Raw genomic sequence first — 20,213 nt, 5'->3', positions numbered from 1 at the left:
TAATGCACTAAATAGAGTTGTAATGGCTCTGACTGTTCTTTCTACTGTGACCTTGCTAACATTGCTATTGATGATCTTGGGCTCTGCTTATTTAACCACCTGACACAGTGGAGAAGAAGACTCACCCAAAGATATTATTTTCTCAGAGGTTCACAGAGCTGAAAGGGAGAAGTAATTTATTTCAACTCCTTATTCAGACTCTTCACAAAGCATCTTATGGACCATAGCAAAAGGACTCATGGACCAGAGCAAGCCAGAGTGCCACAATAAACAGTCAGCAGTTAAATTTGCCCCAGATTAAGCCAGCCAACCAATGAGTCAGCCAATTAAGTAAGAGAATATAGGAATGGAAACAAACCCTAATTTTGCATGGTATAGGTTTTAATCTTGGGACTCCATGACTGTAGCCCAGGGGTCCCCAACCCCCAGTCCGTGGACCGGCACTGGGCCACGGCATGCCAAAAACTGGTCCGTGCAAACAAGCAAAGCCTCATTCGCGGGATGCAGGCAGTACATGAAATCATGCCCCCTTCAGTCCGCAGAAAAACCTCTCTCCACGGAACCAATCCCTGGTGCTTAAAAGGTTGGGGACCTCTGCTGTAGCCTATAGAACCTATGGTTTTTCATGAGCAGCGTCCCAAATTATTTTGCATGTTTCCTTAGAAGAGGAATTAAAATAGTTGTCAGTTGGAGCAGTGAAAACGTGTTTAATGAAATAATGGCTAGCCTCCATGAATATATCCATAGGGTTTCATGCAGTCCCTGAAATATGTGGCACATATCTAAACTGCACTTCAAAGGCGGACAGGATCCAGGAACATTAACAGCTAAAATGGGTCCCATAAGTAAGGGTGTAAAGCATTCATTTTTTCCTCTGCCCCCAAACAAAACAAAAACAGTATAAAAAGGGGCCTAAGTGTTTGGTTACATTGACTATGGGCTAAGTTCTGAATACCACAAAAAAGTTTATAGTAGCCCATAGATCACAGCTTGTTTTCCTAAAAATAATCAGTGGTCATTTTTTTTCTACATTTAGCAGAAATCCCTCAAATTGCATTGATGATGCAATGTTTCCTGATGTTTTGAGATAGAAAATGCATGAAAATTGAAATATGTCTATCAAAATCTTAACAAAACCCAAGAAAACTGTCAATTGACATTTTTAAAAACCTTAGCTTTTTCCACAGGTCCAATATGGCTCTTGACACTTTGAAATCATCGCTCCGCCCACTGCCAGATTCCTCCACCAAACTATTAAATATGGTCCCTGACCACTAAACATGTTTTATGTGCTTTATATGATAAATGGCAGAAACTTTGTCATTTATCTCTCAGGTTTGCTGACCTTCTTCAACTTCTGAAGATCAAAAGAGGTAGAAAAACAGATTTAAAGACTATATAGATTCACAATTTTTCAGTATACATTACATGAAGTACCTAGATTTAATGAATGCAGCACATGATTCTGATTGCAACATTTGCTTATTCTGCAGTGTTAAACTTACATTACTAATGTCAATTTATTTTACATTAGGAAGTTTTTCTGGGTATAGTGGTAAAGATGTAGAAAGTAGGAGACTGAGTTCTAGATATGTTGGCAACAATTGTAACTTTCACAGCAATGAACATACATGCCAAGAACTAAGAATGCTAGAAAGTAAATCACTTCTATGCCATCCTTCAAAATCTTCCATATCCATTTTATTGCTTCCAGTTGCTCAATAGCTTCTGTTCAAAGATATATATTCCAAACCAAATTTTCCACCAATCTGGTTTGCACAGAAACCATACATTCAGATGAGTTAACACTTCAGAACTGTCAAGGTTTATATAGTTTATATATTTTTTGACTTTACAGATGTTGCTATCATTCTGTAATTAATAGACAGTTCAAAACTTTGCTTCTCATTAGACCTTACATTACTTGAAGCTATTTCCATTTACTTGACAAGTTTTTTTTTTTTAAAAAAAATTTCATATATTTGTTATTCTGGCTCCGATAAATTGGGTTGAATGACTATCAGGAAACCATGACTATTCCACCCTGGTTTTCCTCTTCTACTTAAAACTTATTCTGAATGGTTAATGTAGCCTGTAGGCTTGTCTAAGGATGCCCTGGTCTGACACTAACTTAATTACTGGAAAAAGAGAGGAGTAGAATTGTATAAATTTCTTAGGAAAATTGTCATTATAGTCCGTCTACCATCTCAAAGAGATTTATATGATTGCTGATTTTCTCAGTTCCTAACTTACATCAGAGTAATCTATCCTCCAAATAATTCCAGGCATCATATATGTCTTAAAAAAATTAAAAAGCTAAAAAGTTATGTTTTCTGGGATTAGTGAGTCAGCCAGTCAACTTAGACCAGAACAAGCAATGTGTCCATTTCCTGAGATTATGAAATGAAACTAGCCATTTATTATTGGACTTCTGTATTCTAACATATACATGCTAAACTTCAGTATTCAGAATTTAATTTAAGATACTTTCACCTGGGCAGACAGAGAGCATCTTCATAGCATTATCCAGCTATTGCTGAAGGGATAGAAAGCTTGTCTGCATTACTATTATTTTGACATCACCGTCACTATTTTTGGTTGGACAGTTAGCCAGATGTTTAGACTGGGTTTAGCATTTTTGTCCATCTATCAAATCCTTCCCAAGGACTTGGGATAGGCAGATGTGGATGTGTGATGGTGCAAAAATATTGTTGTAGGATGCAAGCTCTACCAAGTAAAGTTGCTTTTGCAATTGACTGCTATATTTAAGGTTAGAAACCAGGAAACTCTAAGTTCTAGTCATGCCTTAGGCATGAAAGCCAACTGGGTGACTTTGGGCCCATCACTCTCTCTCAGCTCAATCTACTGCAAAAGGTTGTTGTTGTGGGGAAAATCGGAGGAGGAAACAATAGTTTCTAAAAGCTTCTGCTTTGCACCTGCAAAGCAACATGAATAACCCAAGCAGGAATCCCTACGAATATCGCTTGGCAAACTCATGACTGGGTTAATGGCAAATCTCCAGACTTGTAACAAAACCAATTTTTTTTTTAAAAAAATATTCTGATTATAATTTTTCCCCCCAGGGTTGCCTGGTGGGCTGTTATTCAGTTATTTGAAGACAATAAGGAACAGTGAAATAAAAAGAAGTCATGACCTAACATATTCACATTTCTGTCAGAACTATTTCTGCATTAATCATCTTTTACTTGTTCTAGTTTGGGCTGGAATGTATTTTAGGCAGAGTCCCACTGCTTATCATATGCAACCTCCCAACAATTTCCTGTCTTTCTTTGCCATTCTGAAAACTCTTGAGAGTTCATATGTTAAATGAAGAGTGGGCAATCTGCAACCAGATCTCATTTGTGCAAACCTCAAGAGGATTCCAAAGTTTAGGAGCACATTTTCAAGCTTTGGAGGCAAAGTACAAAGGCAAAATGCACTCTTGAAGCCTTTCCTCCTTTCATTTTCCTCCTTGCCTCTAGTTAGTGATATCACTTCTCTACTATTTCTAGCTCTTAGAACCCTAGAATTAGTTAAATGCTCACTATAAGGAGCCATAGTGGCACGGGGGAGGAGGGGGGTGAGAATGCAGTATTGCAGGCTAATTCTGCTGACTGCCAGCAGTTTGATCCTGACCAGCTCAAGGTTGACTCAGCCTTCCAACCTTCGGTTGATAAAAGGAGGACCCAGATTGTTGGGGGGTGATATGCTGTTTCCCCCAACAGAGAGGGCTAAACAGTAGTATATAAGTCTACGTACTATTGTTATTACTATAGCTATAACCTAAACATGGAAAGGTATTCATGTTCATAAAATTACCAGAAAACATCTATCTGTTTTTCTCAAAAATAGTACAAGTTAGAAATGAATAGTGTTTAGTGTTTTACATTCAAAAGGAAAGAGGTATTTAGGAGCACTTATGACCCTTATAAAGAATTTGCTGACAACTCATTAAAGCAGCCACCTCTATCCTCAGGGTTATGTAGCTGCATGATCCCAGGAGAAGATGTGTTAGGTTTAAGGAGATTCACTTTTCTCCTTCAAATCCAGCTCCAGTGTGCAAGGTGTGCAAGTTTGTGCAGCCCTGAAAACACTTTCTCTGGAAAAAAGCTGAAGCTCTCTGCCAAGCAAACTATCTTTAAAGGGGGTCATTGGGTTAAACTTAAAGTTATCACAATCTCGTTGCACAAGGCTAATTTAATTATTTCCATTAATTTCCTTCACCTTTACTCTCAACTAATTTCTTTTCCTTCCTTGGGCATTTTTGTCAAGGTTACCAACTATTCTGACTATATTAAGGTGAACTGAAAGGGAGGTGCACTTCTCCTTCTGAAACCTGCTATAACTCAAAACAGCTTCAACACTTCTAAATATAATATCCATTTTATAGCTCCTCATTTGCTGAATCTTGCAACAGGGTTTTTTTTCCTATTAATTCTTTGCCTCTGGCCATTCTTCAACTATAATTCTGTTTTACTTAATTATGACTAAAAGGTTCCCTTCTGCTTTGGCATAAACTTTACAAAAATTGAGCAGAATCAGAACTATTTCAAGTGCAGCTTAACTTTTTAATGCTGATAATACATTTCATGCCTTTGGTACTGTTTTCTCCTGCCTTTTGCTTTTTTTTTTTAACCTTTTAATTTGTTTATGGGAAAAAACACAACCAGTGTTAGCAGGGAGAAGGGATAATAAGGAATCACAAACTATTTCAAAGTGTAGGGGGTCTGCTTTGAAAAGTCATGTAGCATGATGGAAAACGTTGATGCTAAACTTAAATACTAAGAGAAAAAAAAACTCAAACTGTTCAGCCAAAGATCCATGAAAGTTCCTTGTTCTTGGAAATCCTTGAAATTTTGGCATTTTACAATCTCCCTGTGTACAAAATATCGAGATCAAACATTGTTATAGTTAAGGTTACCAAAACTGAACTAACCAAATAAAGAGCACAAAATCTTTTTGAGTTTTTCTATACCTCTTTGCTGGCATCCTCTAGCATTTTGGAGACTTGCATCCCAGATAGTTATCAGAGTTACTACCCTGGTTTACTAGCATTATTACGACATAATTTTTGTAGGCTTGGGGCATTGTGATGTGAGAATCTATCCATAATAATTTCCTCTAAGCCATAGGCTAGATTATTATAACCTGATTTGCACAAATCACAACCATCTAACACAATACAGGCAGTCCTCACCAACAGCAGTAACTGGGTCCAGAATTTCCTTTGCTAAGAAAAGAAAAGAACATAAGTACTTTTGTTTCTACTTGGAAACCGCTTCTGGACTTTGTGCTTGAGGTGGAAAAACATGATATCATGATTTTAGGTTTTACCGATTAGACTGATTTGCCGATACAGAAATGGCTAGTGCATATTACTATCTAAATGTAAAAAGTTGAGATTTGATTTTAATCTCTAATTTTACTGCAACCGAGAGAATCGGAAATTGATGCCTTTTGTTTCTTCCCCTCCCTCTCTTCATACCTTTTTTCTTTTCCCTTTTTCTACTGTTGTTCCCTACTGTTTGCTTTTGTATTTTCGCATTTTATGTTTTAAATGAATAAAACTAATTTTTAAAAAAGAAGAAGGTTGTTTCAATGGATGAGATCAAGTTCACAAGAGAACTAAACCCCAAAAGATACAGCAGTGAGGACTAATTCTTGTAGCAATAATTGATTTCTAATTGCCAAGTTATAATAGTAAAACTATTGTTTGATTGAATTGCTTCTAGTGGGGAAGGGCAATCTTAAAAACCATTGTTGAGCAACATCTTTATTAGATCTGCCAAAATACAGTGCTTTGTGGCATTTGGCTTGGAAAATTGAACAGTATAGCAGGAGACTTTCATAACCATTTAGCTGTCTTTTTCTCTATTAGATGGCAAATAATATATAACAGGGTCCAGGGGAGGGAGACTGAATTTTGCAAACTTCATAGGGATTAAATACATGTGAAGTATTAGTATCACTTTATAAAACATTAATAAGGTCACCTCTGAAATACTGCATCCACTTTTGGTCTGCACATTATAAAAAAAGATGTTGAGACTTTGGAAAGAATGCAGAGAAGAGCAACTAAGATGATTAAAGGCCTGGAGACTAAACCATGTGAAGAACAGTTGCAGGAATTGGGTATGTCTAGTCTAGTGAAAAGAAGGACTAGAGGAAACATAATAGCATTGTTCCAATATTTGAGGGGCTGCTACAAAGAAGAGGGGGTCAACCTATTTTCCAAAGCATCAGAAGGCAAAACAAAAAGCAATGGGTGGAAATTAATCAAGGAGAGAAGCAACCTAGAACTAAGGAACAATTAACCAGTGGAAAGGTTTGCTTTGATAATTTGTGGGTGTTTCATCATTGGAGGTTTTTAAGAAACGACTGGACAGCCATTTGTCTGAATTGGTAGAGGGTTCCTGCTTGGGGGGGGGGGGTTGGAGTAGAAGACCTCCAAGGTCCCTTACTACTCTATTGTTCTGTATTCTGTAAATCTATTTCCTGTCTCAATAGCACCATTAGCGCCACCTACTATTACCAATGAAAATTGCAGCCTATTGCAATCCCCATACTGATCTTTCTTACAATCTTGAATCATCCCAATTACAAACTAAAGTTGGAATGGTTACTGGGAAGGGCTGAGACAGAGGGATAAAGACGTGTATTTTAAACTGACAATAGCAGTGATCAAAAGCTGTTGAAGAAGCATAGATTTTAATTAGAGTCGATGGTGACCTCAGAAGTAAGTGATGAGGAAGGAAAATCTAAAACAGCAACATTTATCAGTTACTTAAAGCCACAATACATTCCCTGAGGTGTATGGGGAAATATTTTAGCTCCTATATGCCTTTGGGCTGGTTGTTAGTCCTACTTTATGGAAGATGGCTCTGTACAGTCCTCAACTTACAACCACAACTGGAACCAGAACTTCTAATGCTAAGCAATGTGAGTCATCGTGTGACATGCCTGATTTTATGACTTTTGTTGTTATTGTTGTTGCAGGCCTTAAGCAAATCTAGAAAACTATTGATTTTGTGTGTCAGAAGCTGGCTGGGAAGGTCAGAAATGGTGATGACGTGATCCTGGAATGGTGCAATCATCGTAAATACAGGCTGGTTGCCAAGTGCCTGAATTGCAATCATGTGACCACGTGGAGGCTATGACGATAATAAGCTCACAAGTCCCTTTTTTTGGCATTGTTGTAACTACAAACAACATCTAAATCTAGCTGGACAATCTAGCTAAACATATGGTGATAGGTCAAGGGCTACCTGTTAGAGAAATATTTGAAGATGATCAAAATTCAGGTTTTGAAGGCCTGTCTAGTCCAAGTCCAGTTTAAAGGCTTATACAAAATGGTTTGAATCTACCCATCAATAGTTAATATCAGGGTAATTGTTATGTCCTGGGCCTGCTGAGTCATTCAGCAGGTGCAGGAGGCTGCAGAAAGGCCCGGGCAGACCACATAGATGCCCGGGACCAGACAGGCTGTCTCCAGCCAATTGCGCATGCGCAAGGTGGGAGAAATACATTGCATTGTTTGGTTGACACTGTCCCTACAGAAGGGATATAAAAGGAATCCGCGCCATTTTGTTTTGGTTCTGTTGTGAATGGAATAAAGACAAGACTGTTTGTTACTCTTGCTCATCTCAATGCCTTTTACTTGGAAACAGAACAGTAATAGACATAGAATCACCTGCTCACTGCTGTCTACGCTGTAAAGACATGTTTTTATCTTAATGAAATTAAGGACATAGAAAACTGTGTTTTATTCACTTTCATCACATAATTTAGTATTATAGATACTGAATGGTGGCAATTCTCCTGCAGTACAGGCAGAGCTTTTTACCATCAATGCAAGGATTGAGCCTGGGAGCATTTGTGTGCAAAAAAAAGCAAAAAAAAAAAAAAAAAGCCCTCCACCACTGAGTTGCAATTGTGCACAATTATTGTACTTGTTTCTGAAGTGTCCATAGATATGCATCAGCACATGTAACTTGTAGAAAACATCTCCATTTTCTATTTTGGCAATGAGACACTGCTCAACACAGAAACTGCTCAATGAAACAGCCTTTAGTTTGAGCAGCCATCAAATTAATAATGATGATGATAATAATAATAATAATAATAATAATAATAATAATAATAATAATAATAATAATAATTGGAAGATCTGCAAAAAGACCGAGGGATTAATTCTGGCTGCACAAGACCAAGCCTTAAGGACAAATGCATACAAAGTCAAAATTGAGAAGACAGCAACAGACAGTAAGTGCCGCCTATTCAAAGAAGCTGAAGAAACAGTGGACCACTTGGTAAGCTGTTGCAAGAAGATTGCACAGACTGATTACAAGCAGCAACATGACAAAGTAGCAACAATGGTGCATTGGAAGATCTGCAAAAAATATCATTTGCCTGTAAGCAAAAACTGGTGGGATCATAAAATAGAGAAAGTCATAGAAAATGATAAAATTAAATGCTCTGGGACTTCAGAATTCAAACAGACAAGCACCTGCAACATAACACCCCAGACTTAACAATTGTCGATAAGAAAGACAAAAAAGTCTGGATAGTGGACGTGGCAGTGCCTGGAGACAGCAGAATAGACGAGAAAGAACTGGAGAATATAACAAAATACAAAGACCTACAAATAGAAATAGAAAGACTGTGGCAAAAGCAAGCAAGGGTAGTACCAATAGTGATAGGCTCCTTGGGTGCAATCCCAAAACAACTGGAGCACCACTTGAACACTATTGGCATTGACAAATTCGCTATTAGTCAATTGCAAAAGGCGGCCTTACTAGGAACTGCTTCCATCCTGCGATGATAACTGTAATACCATCAAACATCCACATCTGCCTATCCCAGGTCCTGGGTAAGGACTCGATAGGTAGACAAAATGCCAAATCCAGTCTGAACATCTGGCTGACTGTGCGATGATTGAGAATAATAATAATAATAATAATAATAATAATAATAATAATAATAATAATAATAATAAGATCTGCAAAAAATATCATTTGCCTGTAAGCAAAAACTGGTGGAATCATAAAATAGAGAAAGTCATAGAAAATGATAAAATTAAACTGCTCTGGGACTTCAGAATTCAAACAGACAAACACCTGCAACATAACACCCCAGACTTAACAATTGTCGATAAGAAAGACAAAAAAGTCTGGATAGTGGACGTGGCAGTGCCTGGAGATATCAGAATAGAAGAGAAAGAAATGGAGAAGATAACAAAATACAAAGACCTACAAATAGAAATAGAAAGACTGTGGCAAAAGCAAGCAAGGGTAGTACCAATAGTCCTAGGCTCCTTGGGCGCAATCCCAAAACAACTGGAGCACCACTTGAACACCATTGGCACTGACAAATTCGCTATTAGTCAATTGCAAAGGCAGCCTTACTAGGAACTGCTTCCATCCTGCGACGATATCTGTAATACCATCAAACATCCACATCTGCCTATCCCAGGTCCTGGGTAAGGACTCGATAGGTAGACAAAATGCCAAATCCAGTTGAACATCTGGCTGACTGTGCGATGATTGATAATAATAATAAATAACAGGATCGGGGAGGCAACATGGTCCACAGTAATGTAGCTCGGACCGTCTCTTGGCTTTATAGAAGGTAAGTTGGCTTTATAGAAAGTAAGTCAAGAAGGCTTATGGGCCCTATAACAGGTATACCGCTCCTGTGTCATTTCCCCACTAAGCAGCATCCGTGCCACCAAAACTGAATTGTAGAGACAGCTGACCAATGTTTCAGCTCAATTCCTCTCTTTCATCAGAAAGAAGGAGGTCTGCTTCTCTCTTGAAACTTGAAGACCATTTCTCCTTCTTGGTCTGAAATATCTTTACAAGTAAAAAGAAATGAGATGTTTGAAGAGCAAGTGTGAAGAACATTCGAATTCATCTGAACAATAACCATTGCAATAATTCGTGTAGGGTTTTTTCTTTTTTTTGGTCAACTTGATTTCAAAGTCAGCTGATCCTAAATTCTAGAGGCAATTATAGTAAATCAAATTGTACACTATCCCAAGGGGGGTAGTTTTGGCACCGGGTCCTTTCTCCTGATTTCCCTTCTAACCTAGAGCTCACACATCTAGCAGCTGCTTTCTTTTTAACAATTCGTCACTCCCTTGAAAAATGTTTGCAAGCACTTTGGATAATTTCCAATTCATTCTTGCAGTAAATGAGGATTTGCTTCCTCACTTGGGATACCTGCTGCTAGGTTTATTCACTAATAAGCATGATAAATGTTTTAGCCTTTGATCAGTGCTAATTTAACAAGTAAGCTCCATAGGAAAAAAAAAGTCTTTGAGGCTCAGGGGCTCAAGACGATGCATGAGTTGAAAATATGATTGATTGTGTAGCTGTGAGAAATTTCCATAAAAAATCTTTTATCATGCTGCTGTATTTTGAACAATTAAATCAAACGTGAAAGGTATCGCTACTTTACAATAGAGGGAGAAATGAAAATGGAACTTCACACAACTTTGTTGCAAAACCATGTATATTGATTTTCCAGGTACATTTTCAATTTCTTCTTTAATTAATAGGTAGATTTATATATATATATGTCTTTTTTCCCCTCCTGGTTATATTCTATTTTTGTTATACAAGATAAACACTTTTAACACTATCACACAACTTTCCAGTCTACAATAAGTGAATCTAAGTCATCTTCTTAGTGTAAAAATGAGACTATACTGGTAAAAATAACTGATGATCATCAGTATTTTCTTGTTGCTGACTTTCTCGTGCCACATACAACAGCAGAAAAAGTGCAATATTTATGATTGGAAGAATTTCCTCTATGGATATATGGACTTCCATTACATACTGCTACCACCTTCTATTTTCAACATTCCTTCTGTTTATAAATTTCTTGCTTTGTATCTTAAAAATGCATGCTTTTAGATAAAAGTCAGTAACATATCAAGGCTAAAAGATTGGACTGAGAATAATTTGGAAATGTGTCAATAATCCCATTTAGCTACTGGAAGCTTTTGTTCACCCAAACCTAATTAACTATGAGCAAATTGTGACTTATAAAGACATTTTGAATATTGAAGGAAAACTAAAATCTAGACAACAACTAGAAGAACAGGGTATTGATCTATCATGGTAGCCATACCTGCAAATTCCAATGAGATATGAAAAAGATGCTAAAACATATGGATTCTATAAAGAACAGACAGAATTTGATCAGATGCTATGGGCATCAGATGAAAAATTGATTAAGAAACCATTATAAGTACATGCTAAGTTTAAAGATGGAAGAGGATCAAGTTAAAGAAACAATGATAACATGGGCAAAAAACTTTGGGCATAACATAGAGCTAGAAAACTGGCAAAGACTTTGGGAAAGAAATTCTAAAATAACAAAGGTGGTGGCTTACAAAGAAAACCTACATAAAATGATTTACAAATGGCACTTACCATCTGTGAGGTTAGCAAAAATGTTTAAAAATATGTCTAGCAATTGGTGGAAATGTAGACAAAACCCAGGCACATATTATCATCTTTGGTGAACATGCCCTAACTCTAAAGATTTTGGTTAGAGTAAATGACAAAAAACACGTAGATTTTAAGCTAGAATTATTCCTGCTAGGTATAATTACAGGAAATTATGAGAAAGAATGTGTATATTTAATGTTACATGTACTTGTACATGTACAGCGAGAATTGTATTTGCTCAACATTGGAAAGATGAAGAATTACCAGTGGAAGAAGAGATAATCAGGAAAATTTTGGACTGTGCAGAAATGGACAGACTTACATTGAAAATGAAGGAGAAAGAAGATTCAGAATACTTTAGAACATGGGATACATTTTATCAATGGCTAGAAAATGAGGTAGAAAGAAAGGAGTTTAACATGTATTAGTAAGCTGAATATTGGAACCCAGACAACATGTTGCTGATAAAATATTAAGGATTTGTGATTATAAAAAATCAATAAAATATGATTATAAAAAAAATAAAAAACAGTCCCATTTAGCTACGAAGTTCAGATCATTGGGCCACTTTTCTTATCTTTCTATCATTGTAAGCATAAAAGAAGAATTTAAAAAGGAAAGGATCCATTAAATCTGTTTGGAGTTCAGTATAGAAATTATACTGAACTATTATAATTATAATAATTATAACTGTTATAATAGAAAACATGACGCATAGTGAATGATCAGAGAGGAGGAGAGGAGCGAGGCAAAGAGGAGAGGAGAGGAGAGAAGAGAAGAGAAGAGAAGAGAGGAGAGGAGAGGAGAGGAGAGGAGAGGAGAAGAGAAGAAGTTCATCCGTAATTCAATGTAATTACTGTAGAAGAATCCTACTATCCACATTCTGCACACAGTTAGCTGAATCCTTATTTAGCCATATCTACAGTAAACCCACAGAAATCAAATGAACTTCCATTCTGTAGGTTTACTTAGATACTATGAATTCTGGTCAGTATTTTCAATATTACTAGCCCTGCAATAGAAGGCAGTCCAATAATTCCTTTGGATATCATCACTTATATTCTGCCCTAGAAAGTTTCTTCCAGCTCACTTCCCCAGCCAGCTAGCTTGACTAAATTCTCACCGCTATAGCATACAACATCCAGTCCAACTACTTTTAGAAGTAGTTCTTTCTAGCTCCTGTTTACTTCCAAAATATTTCTTAATATTTCTTACAGCCGTAGTTTGTCTACCCAGATTTCTTGTCTTCTATCTCCCCAAGCAAATTTTCTTGACTCCAAGCTGCATTTTCTATCAACTCTAATCCATGTCCACCTTTTTCCTTTGAGTGTGGTTTCTTCTGAAAATAAGTGTGTTTTAACTCTCTAATCCAGGAAAGAAAGGGTATCTTTGCATCTCTCAACAATTTATTTCTCTCTCTTCCAGGTGTTTCTTCTCCTTGTCTCTTTTCCAGGTGATCTGCCATTTTCCCCATCTCCAGCTATCTCTTTCTTCCTTCAAAACAAAGTTTATTTTAAACAGGAAGTGTTCCCCTGCTGCCAGGAAATTAGGATACCAAAAAATGGTAAAGCATTTGTTCTTTCTAGTCAAATGGGAGGGATTATGGCTTATTCCCACTGCCTCATTTGAAGACATTAGGAATTTACCTGTCCGCTTGTTCAGCTGTCCAGAATTTGTGTGTGAGCTATCTGGTTGAATGAGGTAAAGTGGGGAAAGAACTGTCCTATTCATTCCTTAAATGTAATCATAAATCCAGCTTTTCTAGTAAGGTATGACAGCTTTTTAACTTGCTCTGTGATCCATAGATGGTCCTGGAAACTAATAAGCAATTAACCTCCAAAATAATATCAAAATAGAAAGCTGAGGTGGATGCTGAAGTATCTAATTTATTATTATCTATGGTTATATTATTTATATAGCTATTTGGGTAAGCTAAGCATTTCTATAAACAATTCTTGATATAAGTACTCCATTGCAACATTCAAATAAATGTGCAATCCAATATTATCTCTGCCTCTGAAACTGTTGGCAGCCAACAATAGTAATAAAAGGTTTTTAATTTGTTTATTCTTTATATTATTCTATTTCAAAACTATCTTACTTTGGAGTTTTAGATCCCCCAAGGAACATGTGTAATTAGATGGCTTAGGACAATTAATTGAAACTCAACGTTTTCACATAGCTACATACATTCACCAGACTTCATATTTTGTAATATTAGATTCTGTTTTATAATGCAGTAGAATTTGTGATGTCTGTGCACTTTCAACAAACAACAGTTCTCTATGCAAATGATCTACATGGATCTTTTCAAACAAGATATTTAGTGCCACAGTGGTGACGGCTTTCATGAACGATTGCTGAAAATGCCCTGTCAGTTCATCTCCTAGAATTCTGCTATAGGCATAGAGCAGTGAGTAATTCTTGGAATGTATAGTTAGTGATTTCCTCTCTGACTTGATGTAGCAAAACTGTGGTTAGAGCCATATAATAGATATCTGTCATACTTGATATCTGTTTCCAGCAGTGTATTTTATGAATAAATGAATATGATTCATATACATTTCCTCGAGTTGAAAGGACTTTTTTCAATCTGTACCTCAAAGGAATTCAAAGTGCCAAGTCTTGGGAATATCGAGGTTGCAGCAGCCTTTGTTTTGCATTGGATTAAAATTTCAAAGTGCGAAATTACTATGTATCACATCTATGGCACTTTTTAGTATACAAAATATTTTGCATTTCTTGGAGCTGGGTGATAAAAGCTGAGGCTCATCATATCTTGGGGAAAAAATACCTCTGTGATTCCTAACAAGTGCACATACGTGTTTTCAGCAAAACATAATCCAGACTGTTTTCATCAATCCTCCCAGTAGGGATGGGTCCTTGGAAGCACCCGTGGTTTTTTTCTCATTGACTTGAAGAAGATATTGTGGAGAAGGGGTGGCAACTATGTCCCCTTTACAACCTGTGGACTTCAACTCCCAGAATTCCTCCTGGTCCGAAAAGGGGCCATAGTTGCCCACCCCTGCTGTTGTCCCCCCCCCTTCTGGAGCAAATCACTAAGATCTTCCTGAAGACTGTGGATCAGGTGAATCTGTATGGGAATTTGCACCCACTAAATTTCTCAAGCATCCTAATTCATAGCTATCATTAAACTGAATCACCATGAAAGATATAGCAGTTGAAAGCTAGTATGGAATGCTATGGCCATCATCACCAAATGTTTCTTTGAAACCATGTGCTATGGTCCATAGCCAACAACTAAAACACATTCTTTCCCCTAACATGCATCCTTGCTTCCATTTGTCAGGGTCAGCAATCTGTTAAGTTATATAGTCATTGCAGTGATTACATTCCTCGCATAGTCAGCTGGCCATTCAGACTGGATTTGGCATTTTTATCTACCCATCGAGTCCCTCATTTTTGCACCCATTCAGCCTACCCAAATTAATCCACTAAAATTTGCCATAATTATTGACAGAATAGTTTTGTCTATATTTAGACTGAAGAAATGAGCAAAAATGTCCAATAAGGCTCTGATAGTTTTGGCATCCAAATTCCATTGTATTCCAATCTCTCCCAAAGCTCTTTTTAAAACAAAAGAAGAAAAAAGAAACATAAAAATCCAATTGAAATTTTAAAAACTTGTACAGTTCCTAGAAAAAATGCTTACATTTAGCTGATTTCAGGAATGCCAAGCTTGTATAGCAGCATATAGAACCACTTCATGCCATATTCTTTGGCATGAAATAAACACAAAGTAATGACAAAAGCCAATATCTAAATATGATCGATATTCAAATCAACATTAGCAATGCCTGTGGTATTTCTAATTAAAACATAGTCAGTTAGAAAAGCAATCCAATACAACTTTGGAAGGCCTGAAAGACCAAATTGAACACGTATCATCCTGAAGAAAAATTAGCTTTTCGGTCACTGTTGATGCTGTCTTGATACCACTTAATCATTAAAATATATCTTTTGGATTAAGGATCCACATTCATGCTAGCAACCTAATTAATTTATGTTCAACAGAATGCCTGTCTGAGACGGTATAGGTTCTCCTGCTTGAGCAGGGGGCTGGACTAGAAGACCTCCAAGGTCCCTTCTAGCTCTATTCTATTCTATATAGCTCCATTTGGAGATATATTTTTTTTAGCCCAGCTAAGAATTGTCCTGGAAGCCTACTGATTAAGTAGTAATTGATGGATTTTTAACACTGAATTTAAGCTATTGAATGGGGAGATCATTGTAAATATTATCTTAGTGATTGATTCTAAATAGGATAGTGAAACATAATCCAACCCTTGGGTGATGTAATCATAAATCTTAGCCAAGGTTTGGATGAAAAGGTCTGCTTAAAGAGCACCAATCCAACAGAAAAGCACACTATTAGCCTCCTGAAAATTCTACTGGATTTTACAGGGTTTTCCCAGATAAAGCACAGATGAGAGCTTACAGGAAATAGGTGCAAACAAGGAGTTTTGCATGACATTGGGGCAAATCTACAAATGATCCTAAATCTTCTTATAAATGGCAGAACATAGAATGTAAAAGAGTAAACTTGTGGGTGAAAAAGGAAGCTACGATAAGTACGTGCACTGCAGCCTTTCACTTGTTTCTTAACAACTGAGGACTATCTGGGTCCAGCCTGGATACCACACAGAAGGAAAATAGTAATGGAGAGCTTAAAAAGACATCTGATGCCAAAAAGAAAAAAACAGATCTAAAGAGCCAAAAATTTCAAAGGTCTGGCATTGGCGGTTATGCTGTGATTTGAGGCAGAATAGCCTAAACAAGAACCTTAATCATGTTTTAAGCCCAGCTGTTCTCACAAGAGAAGAGTGAACATGATTTCTTGCAAGGGTTTGTACAGTATGCTGATACTGTCTAGTTGTCTTGTGCCTATCTAGTTGTATAGGCAGGCATGCAGTGGTGGGATTCAGCCGGTTCGCACCAGTTCGGCAGAACCGGTAGCTAATTTTTTGTTGTCCAGGTCCAGAATGGATTTCTGGAAGCGGCTTCCACACAGAGAACTGGTTGTTCACAGATTTGAATCCCACCACTGCAGGCATGGGTACAGAGCTGAGGGATAAATTGTTCCTGCTTCTTCTCTCCCTAACTGGTATTGGTAAAAGTTTTCCTTAATACTCCAGCCAGTGCTGGCTTAATCAGTTCCAGGCTTCTTACACTGTTTCACATACCGTACACACATGCATATATTCATGCTGGAGATTGGAATTGAGACAGGAACTTTTCAGTACACACAGACACAGTTATGTGAATGAATGGATGGATGGATGGATGGATGGATGGATGGATGGATGGATGAATAGAAATCTCTGATACTCTAACAGGGAACTGACAGAAGAGCTTGTTGGAATTTTTTGCACTATTCAATGTGCAGATTGTAGTAATAGTAGTAGAGAGGATGAAATATTACACAACAATTATTCATGTTACAATCTTTTCACATTTGTCATATTTTTACAGCTCTGTTTCTTTTTTCTTTTTTTAAAGTTTTTATTGAGTACAAAGGAAAAAAGGATTAAAAACATTGAACATAGTAAATCGTCTTTGACTGACATCTCAGTCCATATTGTACATTAATTACATATAATATATCTATATACAACTGTACATTTCTGGTCTCTATCTTAACTTATCTCTTTGCTGTGACCTCCATTTTTTTCTCTCCATCTATAAAATTTGTTCCATATTCAATAAAATTATGTTTCTTCCTGATTTTTTTAATCTTTTAGTTATCCTGTCTAGTTCTGCGCAATACATAATTTTCTTTATTAGTACTTCCCCACTCGGTACTTCCATTGCTTTCCACTTTTGAGCAAATAGTATCCTTGCTGCCGTAACCACGTGAATAATTAGATACGTGTCCTCTTTATTTACATTTTTCTCTAGTATTCCTAATAGTAATTTCTCAGGTTTGTATTGAATGTTTTGCCTAGTCATTTCTATTGCAATTACAGCTCTGTTTCTTGATCTGTATTACCTATTTGTCAAATCAACAAACCTCCATCTTTTCTTTCTTCAATTCCCTCCTTTGGAAAGTAATTTTTACAAGTATGAAGTCCTGAGCTTGGACACATATTCTCCTGGTTAGGTCAAAAGTTCAATTGTTCATCCCTGTTGGGATGCTATTGTAAGTTTAGAGTGATTCAGGATTCTAGAAGCTTATTGTGACACTTCTTTAAAATGATTTACCAGAGTTGGTCCTTTGTGCCATGCAGATAAAAATTAGCTTGGGTTTCTGCCAGACCTTGGTTAGATTCATTGCCTTGCAGGGCAACAGCAATGAACATTGGTCTTATATTTTCAATGAAACCATCTATTTTGTGAAATATTTGAACATGAATATTCCTCTCTAGGCCTATGCATTAGCCCACTGAGTTAACCATCTTTCACCGTCAACTCATAATTTAAGTTTGCTAAACACGAATGGGAAAGGCTACTTCCTAGGGATCCCAGACCAGATTGTAAATTGGTAAAAGACCTGCATTTTTGGTGAGACTTTAGCTCAATGGTATATGTGTGTGTGTGTGTGTGTGTGTGCGTGCGCAGAAGCTCTCAATTTAATCCTTGGTATCTCCAGGTAAGGTTGGTAACCTAGAGGTCCATTTCTAATCAATATTGACAGGACTGGCTTAGATGGGTAAATTATCTGTTGCAGAATAAGTTTCTGATATCCATATTTTTTATTTATTATTTATTAGATTTATGTGCCAGCCAGCTTGCCTGGAGGCAATTCATCCATATGCTTTGCAAGCAGAAATATGAGATGTTTATTCTGACAAAAGTGATCAGATTATAGACTGTGGGTAAGTTCTCTGCTGGATGGACACTACCAGCCAGTGAGAGATGGCAAGATTGGGCTAGGATGTCCAGTGTAATGTCTTTAGTTTGTCTTGGTGAAGTTTGGTGTACAATTTGGTAACTTGTATGCAATCAACCAATGGTAGTTTATTCAACAAGCCATGGTCAAGCGAGGCTTAGCTTAGGGCAATGTGAGAAGCCAGTCAGAGTCTGATAAATTCAAAGGCGGATGTTTAAAGAAGGCATTAATTTTAAGAGTTTACCAGGAGGCTTTTATATTATTCTTTTTAAATGGCTAAGATGCTGCAGTGGCGGACCAAGCCATTGAAAGACTGACCTGCCTGTTGAGTCCTTATCCAACAGGAGAATGAATATACGTGTGCGGGATTGAGTTGCTGCCTTTGTATTCGTTCCTATGAATGGTTTTATAAAGTGATAATTGGATAGCCGCCTTCTGCATTCTGATTGCCAGAGGAGCTTCACTTCACTCTAATAAAACAGATTAAAGTAACATAAGAAAAGTGCAGCTTTCTATTTAACGGCACAGACTGTATTGATTTATGTATTTAAGGGTGTGATTACTTTCTCTCAGACTTTGAAACCACAATCCCCCCACCTTTAAAAAAAAAAATCTATAGCCAGAGTAGAATTGCCTTGTGAAAGAGTGATCAACCAAGTCTCTGATTATCTAGCTCTCTTCTCCACCATTCGGATTCTTCCCAACTAGATGACTTCTTCCTTCAAGGCAGGGGAGGGAGATTTGCAAAGAAAATGGCAGGAATGACACCCCATGATAAATCAAGTCTAACAGCATACTGAAAAATGGGCCAAAGACAGCAAGTGCTGTGACAAATACAGCTGACAACAAGTATATACGGTATATCTGCTTGGGAGGATTTATGAGAAGGGAATACAAATAAGGCCACATGACATTTGGGTCTGATAAGTTGTTTTAAGATCATTATTATTATGTGGTTAATAAGGCACTATTTAAAATGCACAAACAAACACAGGTTATATCTTACTCTACACATGTTATAGCAAACCTCTAGAACTTGGTAACTCTTAGGACTTATTGGTAATTGTTAAGTTGTTTTTTTTAAAAAAAACAGGGAAAATGAGGATGTCAACACTTTTCTCTAAATTTCAAGGACAGCTGAGTGCTTCTTGTTAGTGCTTTTTGTATTCAAGAAAGGCTGATTTCAGTGTGAACTCTGTAAATCTCTTTTCTCTCCCGAGCTTATAATAATCCTTCTGTATCCTGAACACCTTTTGTAAGTGCTCTGATTTCATTTACCAGTACAGGATATTTATCGTGGGACAACAGGAAATATAAGAATGGGCCGTACAATTCTTACCACAAACATTTCTCTCATTTACTATTAAGCATTTTGTAAAAAAAAAATGGGGAAAAAACAATCATCAAAAATATATTGATTCAAAAACAGGATGGTTTTGCTGTCTTCTTTGTAACTATTTCTCAACTCCAGAAAGTCAGGTCCCTTCTTCGCTTTGGCAGCACAAATTGAAACAACATGGAGAAGACTAGCATGCCCCCTGTGCAAGGATGACATGCAAATTCATGAAGCATTCCATATTTTTTGCACAACCATTTGTCTAAAATGGTTTAGGACAGTGGTTCTCAACCTGTGGGTCGGGACCCCATTTGGGGTCGAACGACCATTTCACGGGGGTCGCCAAACAACGCAGTCCACCATTTTTTCCCCCTTTTCCTTAGCTGTGCTACTCCCTTTTATTCTATTGGCTTTTGAAAGCCAATAGAATAGACTCTCTTGAATTTATTTATTTATTTATTTATGAGACTTATATACCGCTTTAAGTGCAAGCACTCTCTAAGCGGTGTACACCAGTAAGCAATGTATATATATATTTACATTGCCCCCAATAATCTGGGTCCTCATT

General features: G+C 37.1%; 1 non-coding gene across 1 annotated transcript; it reads left to right on the top strand.

Annotated features, from left to right (window-relative positions):
- The first annotated feature begins 19,790 nt into the window (after positions 1-19,790).
- Positions 19,791-19,892, top strand: LOC120316302. The gene has a single exon (XR_005558912.1). It is a non-coding gene; the product is annotated as a U6 spliceosomal RNA (small nuclear RNA).
- The last annotated feature ends 321 nt before the right edge of the window (positions 19,893-20,213 follow it).

The sequence above is a fragment of the Crotalus tigris genome, unplaced genomic scaffold (assembly GCF_016545835.1).
Source record: "Crotalus tigris isolate CLP2741 ecotype Arizona unplaced genomic scaffold, ASM1654583v1 scf7180000017585.4430047, whole genome shotgun sequence".
Classification (NCBI taxonomy): domain Eukaryota; kingdom Metazoa; phylum Chordata; class Lepidosauria; order Squamata; family Viperidae; genus Crotalus; species Crotalus tigris.
Note: the sequence above shows the minus strand (reverse complement) of the source record. Positions and strands in the feature narration are given on the sequence as shown.